The sequence below is a fragment of the Acomys russatus genome, chromosome 23 (assembly GCF_903995435.1).
Source record: "Acomys russatus chromosome 23, mAcoRus1.1, whole genome shotgun sequence".
Classification (NCBI taxonomy): Eukaryota; Metazoa; Chordata; class Mammalia; order Rodentia; family Muridae; genus Acomys; species Acomys russatus.
This window is the reverse complement of record NC_067159.1, coordinates 37,393,820-37,412,692: the sequence shown is the minus strand read 5'-3', so window position 1 is coordinate 37,412,692 and position 18,873 is coordinate 37,393,820. Positions and strand designations below refer to the sequence as shown.

The 18,873-nt window shown below is 36.7% G+C and overlaps 1 protein-coding gene across 1 annotated transcript in view; it reads left to right on the top strand.

Moving 5' to 3' along the window:
- Positions 1-18,873, top strand: part of Bank1 (B cell scaffold protein with ankyrin repeats 1) — a 254,947-nt gene that overhangs the window by 107,155 nt on the left and 128,919 nt on the right. The gene's annotated exons all lie outside the window — the stretch shown is intronic.

Genomic DNA, 18,873 nt, shown 5'->3' with positions numbered 1-18,873 from the left:
CCATTCCTTATTGTTTCTATTTAAACCAAAAATTTCAGAGAGATGATAGTTTAATGAGAAGGCAATAAGCGCAAGGCTTTAGAAGGTAATAATATCACAGTAAATATATCTCGCACACTGTGTTCTCATAACTGAGTTTAGAAAAGACATTGCTTTGTAACAAAAGAAGTGCACATTTTCCCTCAGAAGACCAATTATACATGTGAAGGTACTGCGGAAAGCTGAATGCGACAATAATTACGCCAGCGAGTATGTCAAAATGTATCTTTGAATTCTCACAACTAATATAATTGTATTGCCAATAAGCCATTAATGTAGAAAGATGCAATACTATAAATGGATTCTGGCTATTTTAGCCCTTAACTGATTATCACAGAAATTCAATCAAATATTTGACTTATAAAAATGGCAGTAATTTGTGGTTCCCAGAGAATAAAATGACAAAAATCAATGAGACACTTTTCTCCGTTTACCAGCAGTATCAAAATATTATCAGGGGTTTGTAAATACTGTCGTCTCTCTGCAGTTATGCAATAGAATGTGTTTTGTACATAATACATAAATAAACTAAAACAGCGTAGTCTAGCAATGAAGTTAATTAAGTGCAGCTTTCCAGCCTAAGACCTTCAATCAGAAATGTGCCTCACCTGTATCCTGATGCACTGTAGGTAGTGACTGTCACACACGCTGATAAATGCATTCGCTTTTCTATATGAGGTCCTTGATCAGAGGATATGATGTGCATCTCAGGTAAGTCAGTCATATCAGCTTGACATTACCTGTAACATGGTCATTTGGTACTTTCTAGTCCTTAAGACTCTTAGATGCTGTTTTCAGATTTCAGTCTCTGGTAAACTTTGGTTAAATCTTCATCCACTATAGTTAATTTCAAAGATAATGCCCAACTTTCAAAGTAATAGTTCTACTTCTTTTTTTTTTTTTTTTTTCCTGGAGACTTAGTTTCTCCTGTACACTCCCAGTGAGAATTGTATGTGCCTGCTAGTTAGCATCCTGATGACTGTCCTTCTGAAAGGCAGTATAGGACTGTAACAGGAACCCTGACAGATATAGGAAATGGTTGTGTTTTGTTGTTTTTCTTGCATGCTTTTAGTATCTATGTCTTTGATTCTATAAGTATGCCACTGATTCAAAGTGTTTGCTATCATGGCCTCTAGGTGACTATTTATTCTGTGGTCCTAACTTATTACTAACTTTGTAGGGTTCAGCTTGATCCCTATTGCAGGAGGTCTGTGAAGTGGTTTTTATACGCAACTTGTAAACAATCCTTTTGCCACACTGTTTCTAGAAGATTTCATCATTATGGATTAGCTGGGTATCAGACTGTGAGCACCCTGCCGTGACTGACTGTGTGGCTGTGCTAGTGGATGGCAGAACCATAAATGCATTTTAATGACTATAGATAACTTAAACTATAATAAATTTTCAAGCAATCGAATTTCCTCTCGCAAATGTGTGGCTAAGAAACTGTAAATATACACAGGAGGTGGTGACGCTTATGGAAAGTGTTTCTTGTGATTTACAGGTCACATAAAATATTTCTCTAGTTATCAATTTTGTTTAAACAAAAATGTAAGAGCTTCTTGGTGAAGCTATGCAAGATAACTCCATGCGAATGCTATTTATTACAAGTTATGTTAGCTGTGTCTTTAAGCGTGTGTCTAAACTGAGTAGCAAAAAATTTAGAGTCTCACTATGTTACTAAAATACCTTATTGTTTCTTAAATATTTATACAACTGTAGTGTTGAGTCATATTCCAGTGCATCATATATATCCATATGCATCTTCAAATTGTTTTCAAACTATTTTCCCCAGAGATTTGGAAGTATGCACTGTTCAAGGTTAAAGCTTGCAGTCTACCAATGGGCCATTTGGTTTACTATAGAAATACTATTTTTCACTATAAACACAAACTGGCCTCGGCCAGTTGGTTGATTTATTTTATTCCTCTTAATATTTCATCAGTAGACATAGATGATTTATAGGAAGTTATATTTTGTATGTTGGGGAACATAATAAGTGAAGAGAACAATGATTATTTTTGTACAATAATATAAACAGAAGGTATTATCTGGTATTCATAAGACAACTATGTCCATTTCATGATGTTAACTATGTAGAGACACAGAAGGAGAAACAAGAGAGGTTCTTAAATCATTGTTTTACATTTTATGACATTTTCCTATATGAGAATTAAACATTTTATACCTAGCTTATGAGCAGAAATTTTTATTGTGAAGAGATTTAGGGTTTTGATAAAGATATTGAATACTTTCAATGTCACTGTGATGAAATAGCTAACAAGAAATATCTTAGGTGGGGAGATTGATTTTTGACTCACAGTTTGAGGACATCAGTCTGTCCAGATGCAGTAGCCACAGCAGTGGGTGGCCCTATGGTGGCAGGAGCGTGAAGCAATTGCTCAGTCACATCTTAGTGCTGCAGAAAGGAGACAAAGGAAATTTCTTGTACCCCACTGCCTTACTTTCTTTTCCTTTCTCATTCAGTCTGGAACCCCAGTTCATGGAATAGTGACCCCCAGAGTTCAGAAGCTTTATTTCCCCCTCAATTAATTTTTTCTAGAAATGTCCTTATAATCACATCTAAGAATATAATTTCAAAGTGTTTCATCATCTAGTCATGTTCACAAACAAAATTAACCAGCACAGCTGTCTAGCACCTGTATTTCTCTTAGGATAGTGCTATGTCTAAGTGGCTTCCCTAGGCTCCAATGGACTCCAACACTCAGGCACATAAGGGCATCACTAGTTAAAATTAATGGGCTACAAAAAAAAAAAAAAAAAAAAAAAAAACCCCACAAAGTTAGGAATGGGAATTTGTTAGATAAGGATAGAGCTGGAGGAGGCAGTGAGGGGAGTATATGATCATATTTTATTGTATATGTGTATACAATATTACATTGTATATTTATTACAATGAAATTTAAAAGAATTTTAAATTTAAAATTGAAAATTTTAAAGAATGAAAATTTAAAAGAACAAAAGCCATACACTTCTAAAAATTACAGAAAATCTTAAATAGTAAGCAATGCTTTAGTTTCTGACAATGTCTACTCTTGGAATTAGTTTGAAAGCTGGATACAGATATATAAAAAAATAAACCACTGGGTGTTTAAACAGACAACCGGATATAAAGCACACATAGCTTCTTGAGGAAGGCCTCAACAATTGAACTAGCGAATAGATATGCTGTAGATTAGTTGAGTGCTGTAAAAGCCTAATTAAAAGAATAAAGAATAAGAAATTGAAAGCAAAACTGGAATCTGGCATCAAAGTTAAAAGGACTTTGAGATTTGAGATAAAGCATGCCGCAAATGCTGTGTTTAAAGCAAAATGATATCAACACTATATCCTTGCAATAATTCGTCACCCCATTCATCCTCATCAGCAGAAAGCCTTTAACAAAATGGCCCAAGTCCCAGCAAACAAGGACAATAGATCCTCTGAGGTAGTCTGGCTAAGAACTGCAAAAGCGACAGATACGTATTTTAGGAATAACTTCCAGAACATATCGTTCTTTGACTACAATGTTTGTTAATATTGTGTTAATATTGTTTGGTATAAATGCAACTTCTTAATGCGAGCCATCTGTCATAATGTTCTTGTGATATTTTGCTTACTAGCCATGCTGGACTGTGTGCTCGGGGCTTAAGCGTATGGGCATACAGGTGGTAGGTATTTGGGGGTGGCCTGAAGGGATAAAGAGCCGGTTGTGTCTAGTATCTGCCTAGTAGACCCTGATCTTTTCTTCACTGTAAAGGGCCAGAGTAAAAGTGTGGAAAGGAGGTTGTGGGAGCACTTTGCACAACCTTTGGTGTAAAGTGTCAGTTGGCTAAATAATGCAAAGAACTTCCTACTCACTTGTCAGGCTTTGTGCTTGAGCTTGTGACACTCACTCTTCCTTTATTCTGTCTTTCTAAGCACTGGCAATTTAGCACTTCATATGTAATATTTTGTTCTCACATAGATGGTTCCATTTAATTTAGTATACATTAGTATACTATATATACATACATATATACACAAACACACACACACATATGTTGAAGCATATCCTGCTTGGCTTGCGTATTTTTTCCTTGTGTATCTGGAGGCTCAGAGTGAGAAGTAGCTGTTTTCTCAGTGGCAGGTACTCAGCCTATATTTACTCTTGGATGGCTACAGAAGCCATGTGTTCGAGTCAATAATTTGTTTGATTTCACTTAATAGTATCTATAACTGTGTCTTAACGAATTAACTGGTCAGAGTACCTAGAATTTTTTAAACTTTGGAATGTGTATTCCTGTGGTGCGTGTTCACATGTATGTAGGTACATGCGTACAGGTCAGAGGTTGACATTAGGTGTCTTTATCAGTCGCTTTCCACTTTATTACCTGAGGCAATAAATCTCTGAACATGGAGATCAGATTGAGCTACACTGGCTAGCCAGTTTGCCCTGTGGATCATATCAGCTTGTTGAATGCTGGGATTACAGTTAGCTACCATATTTACCTGGATTTCGTACTGGAGTTAGGAAGCAAAACCAGTCCTCACACTTGTGTTGCAAGTGCTTAATCCACTGAGCTATCTCTCCACTGAAAACATAGTTTCAAAAAAAATCCATAGATGGATAGCCCAACTGTTGTCTATAGTATACACTTTCAATAGACCAAGCTACAATGAATTTTATAATCCTGACTTCAGCCATTCCTGAGAAGCAACCAAACACAACAGTAACAACCTATGTTGTTTTAGGAGTCTCTAGGACTTACATAAAGAAAACTCAAAATGCGGTTTCTCATGCCTGGTGCGAGGATTTTTGATAGATAGTCTGGAGCTTTGAAGAGATACAATATCAGTCCTTAGTGGCATAACATCGTTTAAACTATGGAAATGGATTTACATATACTCATATGTATTATACATAACTTTAGGTAAATAAAAAGTAATTCCTTATAGCTTGTTCAAATATTGTTAGTATTATTTTCCCTCTGCCCTCCTTCTCCTATATTGACCTTTAACCCATGTCCTGAATATGTCTTCCATATTTTTCCCATTTTCCTCTTCATATCACTTGTATTTTATGATTTTTAGACTGTAAAACATCTCAGTTTTTCCTCAAAGTACAATACCATTGAGATTTGTTTTTTATGTTTTGATATTTCAAATATATCTGTAAATTTAATGTCTTAAGATATATGACAAATGCATTATTATAAAGAGTGAATTCAAGGAGCTGAAATATAAAACAAAACTATCTCCATATGCATACAAAAGCGTTTTTTAAACTGGGAAGTGTGTTTACTCTGTGACTCTACATATTGTTCACTCCCTTTAACTATTTTGCATTATTGTCTGGATAGATGAGTGCATGATGTGTGTGAATACAGGGCAGGTGGGAAACACAGTGCATGTAAGGGAGTCACAAACCAACTTTTGGAGTCAGTTATCTGCCTTTCAACATACGTGACTCCAAAGATATAACTAAAGTCATTAGGCCTGCCCAACAAGTGCTTTTTTACCTGCCAAGCCATCTGGTAGGCCTCTATCTTTTGGGTTGTCACTTTGTTTTGCTGAATGTTTAATGCACAAGACATTTTAACACGATCATACGGGAAACTAATTTGTACTTTTTCCTTCTAGCTTATTATAGCTAGCTGAAATAGTCTAATGGGGAAGCATGTAGCTATTTTTGATAGGAGTTGGTGAATTTCTCTGAGGGAAAGGGGTTATATGACTTTATAGTAAAGCACATGGATTCAATTTCTCTCTATAATAACACATGCATGCAATTAAGTAGGCTAATTCTGTATAATAGGAAAAATGGAACACTCTTCAAAAATTGTGACTGTGGAAGGCTGAAGTTCCACAACAGCATGCACTCAATGACAAAAGTACATCTCTTTGGTGTTGAACTTCTTGACAGAATCATAGCTAATGTCCAAGAATGGGCTGACACAGATGAACAAAAAAGGTCTACACCTCTAAATAAGTTTTTAAATACCCCAAAATAGAATACAGTGTCATAATTAAAACAACAGAAACAATTTAGAATTTGTGTGAAGAAATAAATAAATCGTAAGTTATGAAAAGATTAATATTTATTAATGAAATACATTCAGCATATCTGGGATGAAAGAATGAAAGTAATGTTGTTGGACAAAGACAGTGCTCATGTGAGCTTTAATTTCTTGGGCCCAAAAGTCGGTTTGGTAACTGATGACTTCACAGCATGCATGTGGGCTTTTGACTGCCTTACAAGACAGAAATAGAAGAAAGACAGTTTGTTTATTAAAACAATAAACCTTTAAATTTAACCATAGAATTTTCATGGTATATCGGTCAAGATTTGTTTGTAGAACCCAAACAAACCTCAATCACTTCATAATAGTAGATATTTGAAAATCTAGGTTTGTAGGTTTTTGTCTATGTTGCTAGCTATGAAAAAAATACTGTAATTATTTTTTCACACATTTTTTCACAAGTTACATGCTTAATACAACATGTATGAGAAACTGTAAATCAAAGAAGCTGTAACAGTGATTTTCCCAAATCTGTTTTATTAACTGTAAGAAACTAATTAACGAGGGTATCCATAGGCTGTACATCATCAACCAACATGGCCATTAGGAAAGACATTTCTTACTTCTCTGTTAACTCTCGTGTATGATACAGCTTACAATAATATTTGAAATAGTGTTGGTATCATTTTCCAAAGCCAAGCAAAACTACACACAGGTGTCACAGGGATTCCTTCCTAGGTGTGTAGCTAGCTATCTGCATGAATGTCTCTTATCACTCAAAGCCTCTAGAATAGCAAGTGGTATCTGTGTGTTTCCTCCTTACCTGTATACAGGATAGTCTCTCTGTCTGTCTGTCTGTCTGTCCCTGTCTCTGTCTCTCTCTCTCTGTCTCTCTCTCTGTCTCTCTCTCTCTGTCTCTCTCTCTCTCTGTTGCTCCGAGTAACTACCCATTACTCCATTTCCCTTGGAAGAGCAGCACACAGGTCAGGAAGATAAGTCTTCATCTCTGTTGCAGTGTAGTTCATTTTAGGGGACAATAAAGATGAGGAGAGCATCTGAATAGACCTCACATGATGTTTCAATTTAGACAAGTAAACACACCTTAGCAAGGGTTATAACTAATTAAGCATACTGTTATAATGAAACACGCTAATCAAAACAAACTTGAGGCGGAGACAGGATTTTTTGGCTTATATGTCTACCTCCATTGTTGTTCATCATCAAAGGAGTCAGGATAGGAATTCAAACGGCGCAGCAACCTGGAGGCAGGAGCTGGTATAGGAGCCATGTAGGAACAAAGGCTTGCCCTCTCCTCAGCCTATTGTGCTCAGTCTATTGTGCTCAGCCTGTTTTCTTCCAGAACCAACCCAACAGTGGCTCTACCTAGAGTGGATCAGACCCTTCCGTGTTTGATCACTAATAAAGAAAATGCCCTCCAGGCTTGCCTGCAGCCCAGTCTAATGGAAGCATTAACTCAATTGAGGTACTAGTGTCTCAAATGATTCTAGCTTGTGTCAAGTAGACACAAAACTGGACAGCATGCAGTGCATTAGAGCACTGATTTCATGAGCAAAATCAGCCTTCAATCCCAACAAGCCAAGTGTTCTGTGATGTCAATGCAGGCACGTTTCAGATTTCTTCAATGGACATGATGAACTATCTCTATAATTACAGGTTTTTATATACCGAAAGTACTGTTTTATAGAAATTTTTATAAGAATATACATGTTTCTCATAAATAGCAGGGCCTTTTATTTCAGCTTCTCTGCATTTGTAGCAGTTTCCCCTAATTGTAAGATCATCATTTTAAAATAACCTATTGTTAAAAGTTGTTGGAAGAATAATGGCTCTTGATAAAGTTGCTACTTTCTCCTGGCAGCAGGTGGATGCTGACACCCTGCATCTCATTATCCTGAGCAGAAGGGAAATCTTAGTCTTGGGAACAAGGTCCTGGAATCATTCCAAAACGAGATTTAACTTACATATTTATTTGAACATTTTTCTTTTCTTTTTTTTTCATTTGTTTTCAGTTTTAATTTGTTTTGGCTATTGCACTTACCATGCATAGATTTCCAGAAATAAAAGTCTCTAGGCTTGGTAACTTTTGAAATATACACATAAATTAATATGTGGATATAATTTATATTGTTAAATATATATAATATATACTACAGTGATATTTCTTTACATAATATGTAATATGTTATATTATACATGTAACATTATATATCAAAAATAATATTATTTTATAAATATAATATATAGTTGGATATACACATGCACACATAAATAAACATTTTCTTTTACCTCACCTTTAGAAACTGATCTGTTTAGTGGGGTGAGCCCCCAAGTGTCTAGTGTAGGACACTTCCCATTTTCCCCCACCAGAGATGGTCTAGAGCCAATGAATGGCACGTGCAGCCACTGGCAAATGGTAAATGCAGACCTTATAATAGCTCAGCTTTGATTCTTGTTGTGTCAAATGTCGTTGCTGCCGGAAATGCAGCCATGATCAGAGGACGATCAACAATATGATTGTGATTACCTTTTAGCTCAGTGAGTGGTGATTCCAATGCTTGCTATATTAAAATTAATTCAGTAACACAGGTAACAAGGCAATTTGGAGAAGTAACAGGGAGAGATAATATTTATGTTCTTTCAGTTCTTGTCCAGTACAGATGTTAGATAATTTGTCAAGGTTGAAATGGTATCTGGTTTTGCACAAGCACTTCATTATCTTTGACATATTTGCTTCTGATGCTAGCAGTTCTAGCATCATCCCGAGAGATACATTCCTGCCCATGGTGGCTAAATGGCCGTTAGAACCTCTTTCTGTCCTTTCCCGATTTATAATTTCTCATGAACGTTCTAAACTGAAGTGCTCCATTTTTCCTGGCTTCTTTTTACCAATTAACTCATGTAGAAATGACTGGGTCTGAGGGTGCCATTTACAGGAAAATGTAACTTCAGAATGCAAAAGAAATTGCAAATGGTAATTAAAGCATTTGGTATCGATACCAGAGGGTTTGAGAAGAGATCTCATGAAATAAAGACAGTGTTTTTTATCCTTTAAGAGAGAGGTAGGTAACTACAAATTATTTGCATTTTATTGGGAAAGTATGGTTATTGGAAACTTTTTATTAGGTTTGTATTTCAGTCATGTTTTATGCGTGAAGAGAGAAACGTATATTTACAATAATCCAAAATAGACTGAATGTGTACTTTTCAATCAATCCTATAGCATGATTCCTGCTTTAAATTTATATAAAGGTCTCTCCAAGGTCTGACTTTATATTAAAAGCATAGACCTTTACATTAAAATAAAAAGAATATTATCAAATAGCATAGCTCAGATCCAGTATATGATTTCATCTTCTTTTTATGCAGCAGCACTTTTTTTGTGGTACATTTGGGAGTGAAATGGTAAATATTATGATTGACTTATTATGTCCCTAAAATGTTGTATAAATGTAAAATAACCAGTTCCAATAAAGGCTAAAATTTAGGACCCTGTACATAAATTAGCTTTTACTTTTGCTCCCAAACCAAGAGCCTCCCAAATTATAGTCAACAGGCCAACTTATTAACTGATTCAACAAATATTGTTGAGTAACTTATTAGGTACTAAGCACACTTGAAATTCAAAGCAGACCAAACTTCAGCCTAATAGGAGCATGTTTGGGGGTTTCTATTTCTGTAATGAAACACTGTCACTAAAAGACAAGTTGGGAAGGAAAGAACTTATTTTGTTCATAGTTCTATGCAGCAGTTTATCATCAAAGGCACTGAGGGAAGGAGCTCCCTCAGGGCAGGAACCTGGAGGCAGGAGCTGATGCAGAGGCCACAGAGTGGTGCTGCTTACTGACCTGCTCCCATTAGCTTGCTGGGCCTGCTTTCTTATAGAATCCAGGATGACCAGCCCAGGGATGATACCACCCACAATGGGCTGGAATCTCCTACCTCACTCACTAATTTTAAAAATGCCTTACAGCCCTTCCTACAACCTGATTTTGTAGAGGCATTTTTGTTTAAGGTTTTCTATTCATAGATAGATGACTTTAGTTTGTGTCAAGTTGAAATAAAACTATCTTTCACAGAAGGGAAACAAACAAAAACAAGGAAGTAATATTTCATGCAATCTGTCTGATGAGAATTAGTGTTTAAGGCCAGTATGAAATAAAAGTCACCACCTTGTATAGAATAACACTTAGGAAAACTTGGGTGGGGTGTTCTTTTGAAATAAATACTTGAGAGAAGTAATCCTTTAGAAATGACTTTTATGCATTTCAAAACTATAAAGGACAAAGCCATGGATGCATATAGATGGAGGTGGTGGGGAGGGGGGAGAATTTCCAGACAGGAAATGACATAGCAAATGCCAAGCCTTAAAGCAGGATGCATATAACCCAAATCAGCAAGTAACTAATAATACTGTAGCCTGGGGAAAAGGGAAAAGAAAAGCTTAGTGATTATAATTGGGTTTTCCCCAGATCTGAATAATTAGTTATTTGTGGAAACAATAATATACAATAGTACAGGTGGTTCTATTCAGACACACATTTCTTAAAATAAGATTCATAAGGTTCCCTATGAAAATTTAGGAGAGATGATTGCATCCTGTCTCTGCCTGCCTGTGTGCCATACTGCTTCTGTGTGTGTGTGTGTGTGTGTGTGTGTGTGTGTGTGTGTGTGTGTGTGTGAGAGAGAGAGAGAGAGAGAGAGAGAGAGAGAGAGAGAGAGAGAGAGAAGCATTTTTATCAATTAGATATAAATGTTTATTCCCACTGACAAGCAGCATGCTGAGATTCTTGATTTGAGGATTTGAGCCTGTGGCTGGGATTTCAGCCTAAACATGCACATTTCTCCAATTATTAGTGTTTAATTTTCTTTTCTCAGTTCTGCCGAGTCTACTTATTCAAATCTGGCTCTCAATAAAACATCAGTAAGCCAATTAATCCATTTCCTTAATGAGAATTCTCTATTACAAGAATGGGTAACTGCATAGACTTATATTGAACCCATCAATCTTGCATTTGGAGGAGAGAATGCCAATGATCCAGGCAATCTGGCTCGTTACTGCCATATTGGCCACAGTGCTAAACAAGCCTGCAGCACAATTCAGTTGTTCTGCAGGAGTTAAGCACTTCAGGGTTGAAATGTCTTGAGCCTATTATGTGCTTGGCTAGGATAGAAGTATATGCATAGCCCCGTATCCCAGGTCTTCACTGGCCTCTAAAGAATTTGTATTTAGTTTACATTGTAAGAAAAAAAATCTTTCAACCTGGTAAGTTAGTGATCAATGAAGTCATGTAATCCTCCTAAGTTAGATAGCTGCACCAAATAGTAAAAAATTACTTATGTATGATGTTGTGCCCCGAGCTTGTTAGTGATTGAGGTTCTTTCCAATGTCAAAATAGTTTGAAAGCATGAAAGGGAGAGGATTTTTTAATTAAAACAAAAGGAGCCCATGTGATTCATATATAGTAATAAGATCACTGGGTGAGTCCATTCAGAACATCTAAACTTCTTGTGTGCTCTTTCCTTCATATTCCAGCCTTATGTCCACTAGATGCCACTAAAGAATGTGCCAACATCATCAGGGTTTTGATGATCACAATCATTCAAAATATCTCTTTAAGTGGTTATACTATATTCAATAAGATAGGAGTTAAGTAGAAAGAAATGAATTAGACTCAAAATACACACACACAACAACAACAATAACAATAACACCAATCCAGTGTTTTGTACCCATCTAAAATCTGCTTGAAGTAGTATTGGGTTGCTATGAAGGTCGAATTGTATGCATAAAGGGCCATTGGAATTCTGTCAGGCAACTTCCTATCAAAAAGTTTGATATTTTATTTACTTTGAGTGAATCACACTCATGGTTAGTCTTTTCTTTTCTAAATAGTCACCTATTTGACTTGTAAATATCCCACATTATGTTTTTCCTTTCCTGATTACTCTACTTCCTGAAAGGAAGATTAAAAAACAAAAACAAAAGAAAATCATTCCTACCATTTTTTCTTAGATTGGCTAAGCTAGAGTATCCCTCCAGATAAGAATGAATATGGGTGCTATATTTTGTTTTAGTCTATCTTTAACTTATTTTATGAATTCTTTAATTCCAAAAAAAAAAATTGGCTTAAGTTCCCATAATCAAGGTAACCTGAGATGGTATTCAACATTTAACTGATGTCAGTGGCCTTTCCTAGTGGTTGAATTCTACTTGGTTATAGGAAAATAGAAGAGAGTGTGTGTGTGTTTCAGAAAGTGATAAATGCTGTGAATACTCTTTAAAAACTGTGACTGACGTCTACTTACAAGAAAGAATAATACATTTCTCATTCCATGCTCAATAGCACACATTGGCATCAGTAAAATCCTGTTTAGTTTACCCTGCTTTCACAGCATTGCCATAACATGTGCTGGTTTACCTAATGTACTAATAAATTCAAGTGTCTAAACTGTTTCCTTTCCTTGACCAGACTATAAATTTAATCTACAAAACTGATAATTATACAAGAATGTTTATTATCATTCTGCAATATTCTGCAGCCTGTGACTGTCTCAAGGAAGATTCTCTCTCTCTCTCTCTCTCTCTCTCTCTCTCTCTCTCTCTCTCTCTCTCTCTCTCTCTCTCACACACACACACACACACACACACACTCTGACACACGCACACATATGCACACACACACATGCACACACACAGTAGTGTCATAGTCATAATGTTATCAAGTCATGGCTCTTATGAGCTCACATTTTGTTGTCTTGCTTTTGGTTTTGTTTTGACACAGGGTTACCTCTAACTTGCTATATAGCAGAGGATGACCTGAACTCTTGGCTGTACTTTGACTTCTGCCTCTTAAGTGCTTTGATTACAGACTAGTGCCACTACCCCAGGCTTATTGTTTGTTTTTCAAAGAATAGGTCTTTCTGAATACCCCCCCTTGTTCTAGAATTTCCTATGCAACGCTATCCAGCTTTGAACTCACTCTCCTCTGTGTTAGCCTTCTGAGTGGATTATAGGCATGTACGACTCTCTTGACATCATCGCACATTTAAATTAAGAGATACCCTCATACCCAATCTCTGCTAAGAGAATCAAATGGTAAAATCTTTCTCCATTATATGACTCTCAAAGCATAGAAGCATAGAAACAGTAAGTTTCAGAGGATTTCTGGAGCCTGGTATATACTTCTTCTGTGTTATGATAGCAGGTCTCAACTACAGTATTCAATTTATAAAGAAGGAAACTGAAGCACAGAATGAGAATCGGTTGCTTCTGTGGGGATAAGAAGTAGAATTGAGATTTTAACCCAAGCAGTATGCCTCCAGCCCATATACATTAGGGCCAAGCTATCCAGTGTTGGCTGCATCTAACTATGTAGGGAAAACATAAACACTATTGTCTTGTCCCAGTAAATATCTGCTTCTCCTATAAAATTATTTCTATGTGATTTTTATTTAAACTTATTTAAATGCACATATATTTATATAATTTATAATATGTAACATATAACATATGATGTTGATAATATTATACAGTATAATAATGTGTTATAAATTATAATATATAATCTATATAATCCATATAAATATATAACATTATTGTCAAATATATTAAAGAATTAAATTCAGATAGAAGTCTGAATCTAAGTCAGGTTTTCCTGTGTTCTATGTAGTATTTGTAAGAACATAGAAAAAGAAGCCTGCATTGGTGTACACACCAGGACTCAGTATTCGTGATGTCCATGCAGGAGGAGAGAGTGCAAGGCCATGCTGTCTCAATAAACAAAACATAGAAAGCTAAATGCAAATTAAACTCACTAAAAGCGCATTGGCTAGATTATGGAACGAAAAATTCCCACCAGTTTTGATTTTGTAGATTAAATGTTCATGGCCTGTTTTATCACTATAGTTTCCCTGACCCTTAGGGTTATTCTTAGAGTTCCTTTAATGGATGTACCTGACTTCATGACCAGGTGTCCCGACACTTGTGAAAACTTGACTGGAAGTCCTTCTGTAGTGGGTGACTTAAGGGGAGTCTTCTTCGGTAGACTGAGTGAAGAAGCCTTTTCTGGAAGACCCTCATCCAACAACCAGAGCTTGAAAAGGACAGAAAGGCTGCCCTTCCTTCTCTTCAGAAAACTGACTCCTGCCTTTAGACTTTAACAAAAAGGACTGGCTTTTGCTGTTGCAGTAACCCTACAGACTCTCTGCTAGTCAGCCCCATCAGCTCTTCTGGAGCCAGGCCTTGGGAACACAGAGGAAAACACCCTCCTTTTTTTCTGCTTTATGATAACAATCCTCTACTAATATTGTCAATTAACAAATGAGGAAATTAAAACTCTTTGGGGTCTAACTTGCCGACTAGAGGCAGTTCTTAATTGATCTTATACTTTTCTATGGATTCTATTTAACTACAACCAATTAATTTGATTTTAAATTTCTACATGTGAATTTTGAGCATAATTGATCCCTGGTATAAACTTATAGTGTAAGGAAACATCTGGTTGTAGATTCATTACATCATCTTATAGTTGCTGTTAAATCTATAACCAAACGTTGAGTCCATCATCTGGGAGAAAAGGATGAGGTGCTGGACATGAATCATAGGTATGCAGAGATCCAGAATATTAGAAAGAGGAGCTGAGAGATGAGACACAGGCAAACTAATAAAAACCTGCAACAACTTGACCCCTGGCATGATATCCACCCTGGAAAAGATCTAGAAACATCAGACCCACCCAAACCACATATTGAAGCCATGGCAGTTGTCAGAACATCCAAGAGGCTAGGGCAATGCCAATGGCATGGATCACCACAAGATTACCTTGGCCATGTCAGACAGGTTACTTTGGGAAGTTTTCATGAGAAATTACTATAACTGGTCTAAATGTAGAGAATAATAGACCATGGGTACCCAACTCCAACCAGGACATCTACAATGGAACTGCTATACCTAAAGGTTCAGACAACATCATCAAAGAGGGAGTAGAAAGACTGTAAGTGCTAGAGGACAGAGGTGTCTGCTAATAGATAGTATCTTTTTTTTATGTGTGGAAATCTATACCCATAAAGTCTCAACAATGTGGTTATAGCAATGATAATACTAGTTGACAAGTTAATACAGATAGAGAAAATCTTAGAAGGCCATCTTGTAGAATGAGAATTCCAAGCAATTAATGGTGAGAGAGAGAGAGAGAGAGAGACAGACAGACAGACAGACAGACACAGAAAGACAGAGACAGAGAGATAGAGAGATAGACAAAGAGAGACAGAGACAGAGACTGAATCCATCTTCTCCAGGCACCAGCCTCCTGACAAGTTATCCACAACCAGGTGATTAACGCTGAATTGATTTAGGAAGTTATGTTTATATATATCATGTGTAGGCACATATATGTATGTATCAATATTAGAATGTATCTATGTGTTATGTATATATGAATAATGAGGGAGAGGTCATGAATTTAAGAGGGAGTGGAAGAGACATAAAAGGAGTTGGAGCATGGAGAGTAGAGTGGAAATTACATAAACATAGTACTCATGTGTAAAATCTTTTAAAACATGTTTTTAATTAAAAACAGTAAAGCACAAGCTCCTGTTTACCTGAATTCTGTGAGCCTGAATGGATTTTGTGATGAAGGTTAGTGAGCAGACTCAGGTAAATGTAGCAAAAACAGCACTGAGACCACTTCCAGTGCTGGCAAGATGCATGTGATCAGGCACGACAAAGCTCCCTAAATGGGCTTTCATTATGCAAAGCAGAACAGAAAAGATTAGCAGCCATAAGCTAGAAGCTACCTGGAGTGTTATCAAGTACTAGCAAATTATTTTCCTTTGTGATCTGAGTGTAGCTCTTTTGGTGGCATCTCTCTATCCCTGCATGAATGTTCATCCTTCCATGCCTGGAAAAGATTGAATCATATTCTCTGTCTGTCTCTGTCTCTGTCTCTGTCTCTGTATCTCTCTCTCTCTGTCTGTCTCTGTATCTCTCTCTCTCTCTCTCTCTCTCTCTCTCTCTCTCTCTCTCTCTCTCTCTCTCTCTCTCTCTCTCTCTCTCTCTCTCTCTCTCTCTCTCTCTCTCTCTTTCTCTCCTATTAAATATGCCTTGTGAATGTGGGACATACCATCTGTGCTGATTTCCCTAAGTGTATGGTAGCAACACTACCACAGGCACATCGGAGGTATTAGCTAAGTAAACCATTCTCATTTATAAAATGGGAGTGATACCTATTGACTGGCATACATAATAAGTTCCTTATTGGTGTCTTACTCTGAACTCTACAACAAATATGAAAGTATACTGTTAACTCTTCTTGTGGCTTAAAAGATAAATTTAGTCTGGATGATATAATCACATTCATATAATTTTGAAGGAAAATATGGATATTGAGGAAGTATATCAAGACTTCATTCCTGAGACTAATATTTTTACATTTGCCATCCTCATCTATCACTAGAATATCCAGGTTCAAAACTGAGGTTGGATCATCTCAATCCAATTTATGTGTGTTTACATGTTTACGTGCATGTTGGTGGTGGGCGTATCTCAAAGTGGATTTGTAAGTTTTGATGTGACGTGCAAAGAAGTAATAATGACATGTAATGATACCTTTTTTAAAATATGAAGCATAGCTCATGAAGAAAACTGGTAAATCTTGATGTCTAGACATTGGAACATAGTTGTGTTTTAAGGTTTGTGTCTCTTACAAAACCGTGATCGTTGTTTGTTTATGGATTTCCATAGATCTTAGGATGCATTATAACTATCAAGCATTTAAAATGTTAACATTTTTTAATTATTTGAAAAAAAACAAAATAAAAAACAAATGAGTAAACAAACAAAACCCACCACTACCACCAGAACCAACAAACCCTTGAATTCTAAAACTGGAGGCCCAGAAAAATCTCAATGGTACTTAGGATGCCACACTCTGGTTTGACTATAGTCCTACCACTTATGTGTTTGAAATGGCTCTTCCAATATCTTTAGACCCCAAATGGGTGACTGACTGTGTGTGTGAGATGCTAAGAGACTACAATGGAGACTAGACAATGCACTTGGGTATGAGGACCCAAGGAGAAGTGTTTGTGGTCATTACTGCAGGAAAACTGCTGATCCCTTTGATGGGGTTGAGAAGACAATCCTGAGGTCTGTAGTCAGATGGATCCCAAGTGGAGTGAGAAGCCAGAGGCAACCTTTGCTTTAGGTTTGTGAAGAGAGATTTTTTTTATTTCAAAGCAAGTCATCAGGTCTGGGAGGTGCTCCACTGATAAGTAACTGCCTACCATACATAAGGGCCTAGATTCAATCTTTCACTGAAGGGGAAAAAAATGATTTGTGAGAGTGGTGTCACTATAACTTAAAAGCAAATAGCAAAAAAGACATATATATGTATGTATATATGTATATATGTATGTATTCACACACACACACACACACACACACACACACACACACACGGTTTCTCTGTCATTAGACTAATTCATACACAAATCAGAGATTTGATTTGTACAGCCCTGTAACAAACACTGCTGTGGCTACACTGACAGTCTAATGTTATTTTATAACCACATAGCTCCTGGCACTTCTGAGGGCTTTTCAGCGGTGCCATCATTTTACATTAACACTCACTTCCCAAACAGCACTCAACAGCCCTTGTGCTAGCAGGATCATGGCTATGTAGAAGTGCCACCTTCTTTATGCTGTCCACTCTTACCACTCTATTCAAGTTGCTAGCTCTGACCCTGTGTCACCTGGAATTCTGTTCCCCTTTATTTTGTGCAGTGTTCTCTTTGGCCATTGAGTTTATCCTTTTTTGGAATAAAAATGATATGGAGTATCCATGACCATTTTTTGTCCACCCCTACACTATCCATTCAAGAATGTATGCACGTGATGCAGTGACCACTGGTTTGCTTTTATTGTATTGAAATTCTTTCTAGGATTGAAAGGGGCAGTTCATCTAAGTTAACATGGTGAAAGTCAGCTCCTATACTGCAATTCAAAAAGCCCAGCAACGGAGGTCTTAAAGAGTCAATCTGGAAAACATCCTCATCAGCAAATTACTTTGTGGACGTAAATAGAAATGTAAATTTTTCTGTGCGCTGTTAATTTCTGAAAAAAAAAAAAATACCCTTGGCTCGTTAGTAGGCCATTGGGACTTCTCATTAGTTGAGTGGAAAGAAATATAACATTAACACCTTAACCCAGGGCCCATAATCAACTTTTTGAGAAGCTATTTATATTAATTTTTGAAAACCCTTTATGACATTTAAAAATAGGAGAAGGAAAAAGAAGTATTCTTTGAATTTACCTCAGTTACTATCCAATTTATCACCAACTGCCATTGGAAACCTTATTTTAAGTAACATGGTAATTGATAGAAGCTATTATCCTAGCCCCCAACTAATTACTGTATGGGAGTCCCCAGGGGATCTATGAATTATGGAACAAACCCTCTCACTACAGCCACATTAAGTTTAATTACCAAGATCTTAAAAAATAAAAGCCTGACACTATATAGATCAGCCACAATTCCATGAATGACAGACAGCTCCTGCGGAATCTTGTTCTATGCACTGAGGTGACGGTGACTAATACCACTGCCTCCCATGCTAGCCCACAATATCTCGGCCTGTAGACCTTGGATACAATTCTGTTCATCCTCGATTCTGTACAAAGTATGCTGTATGTGACACTTTGTATTATCTTTCACATACTCTAAGCCACACAATCTGTGGCCATCTTTCCTTACCTCCAGAAATTAATACCGAGGCCTGAATTATCAAAGCTTTTGTTTCCTTATCCTGTGTT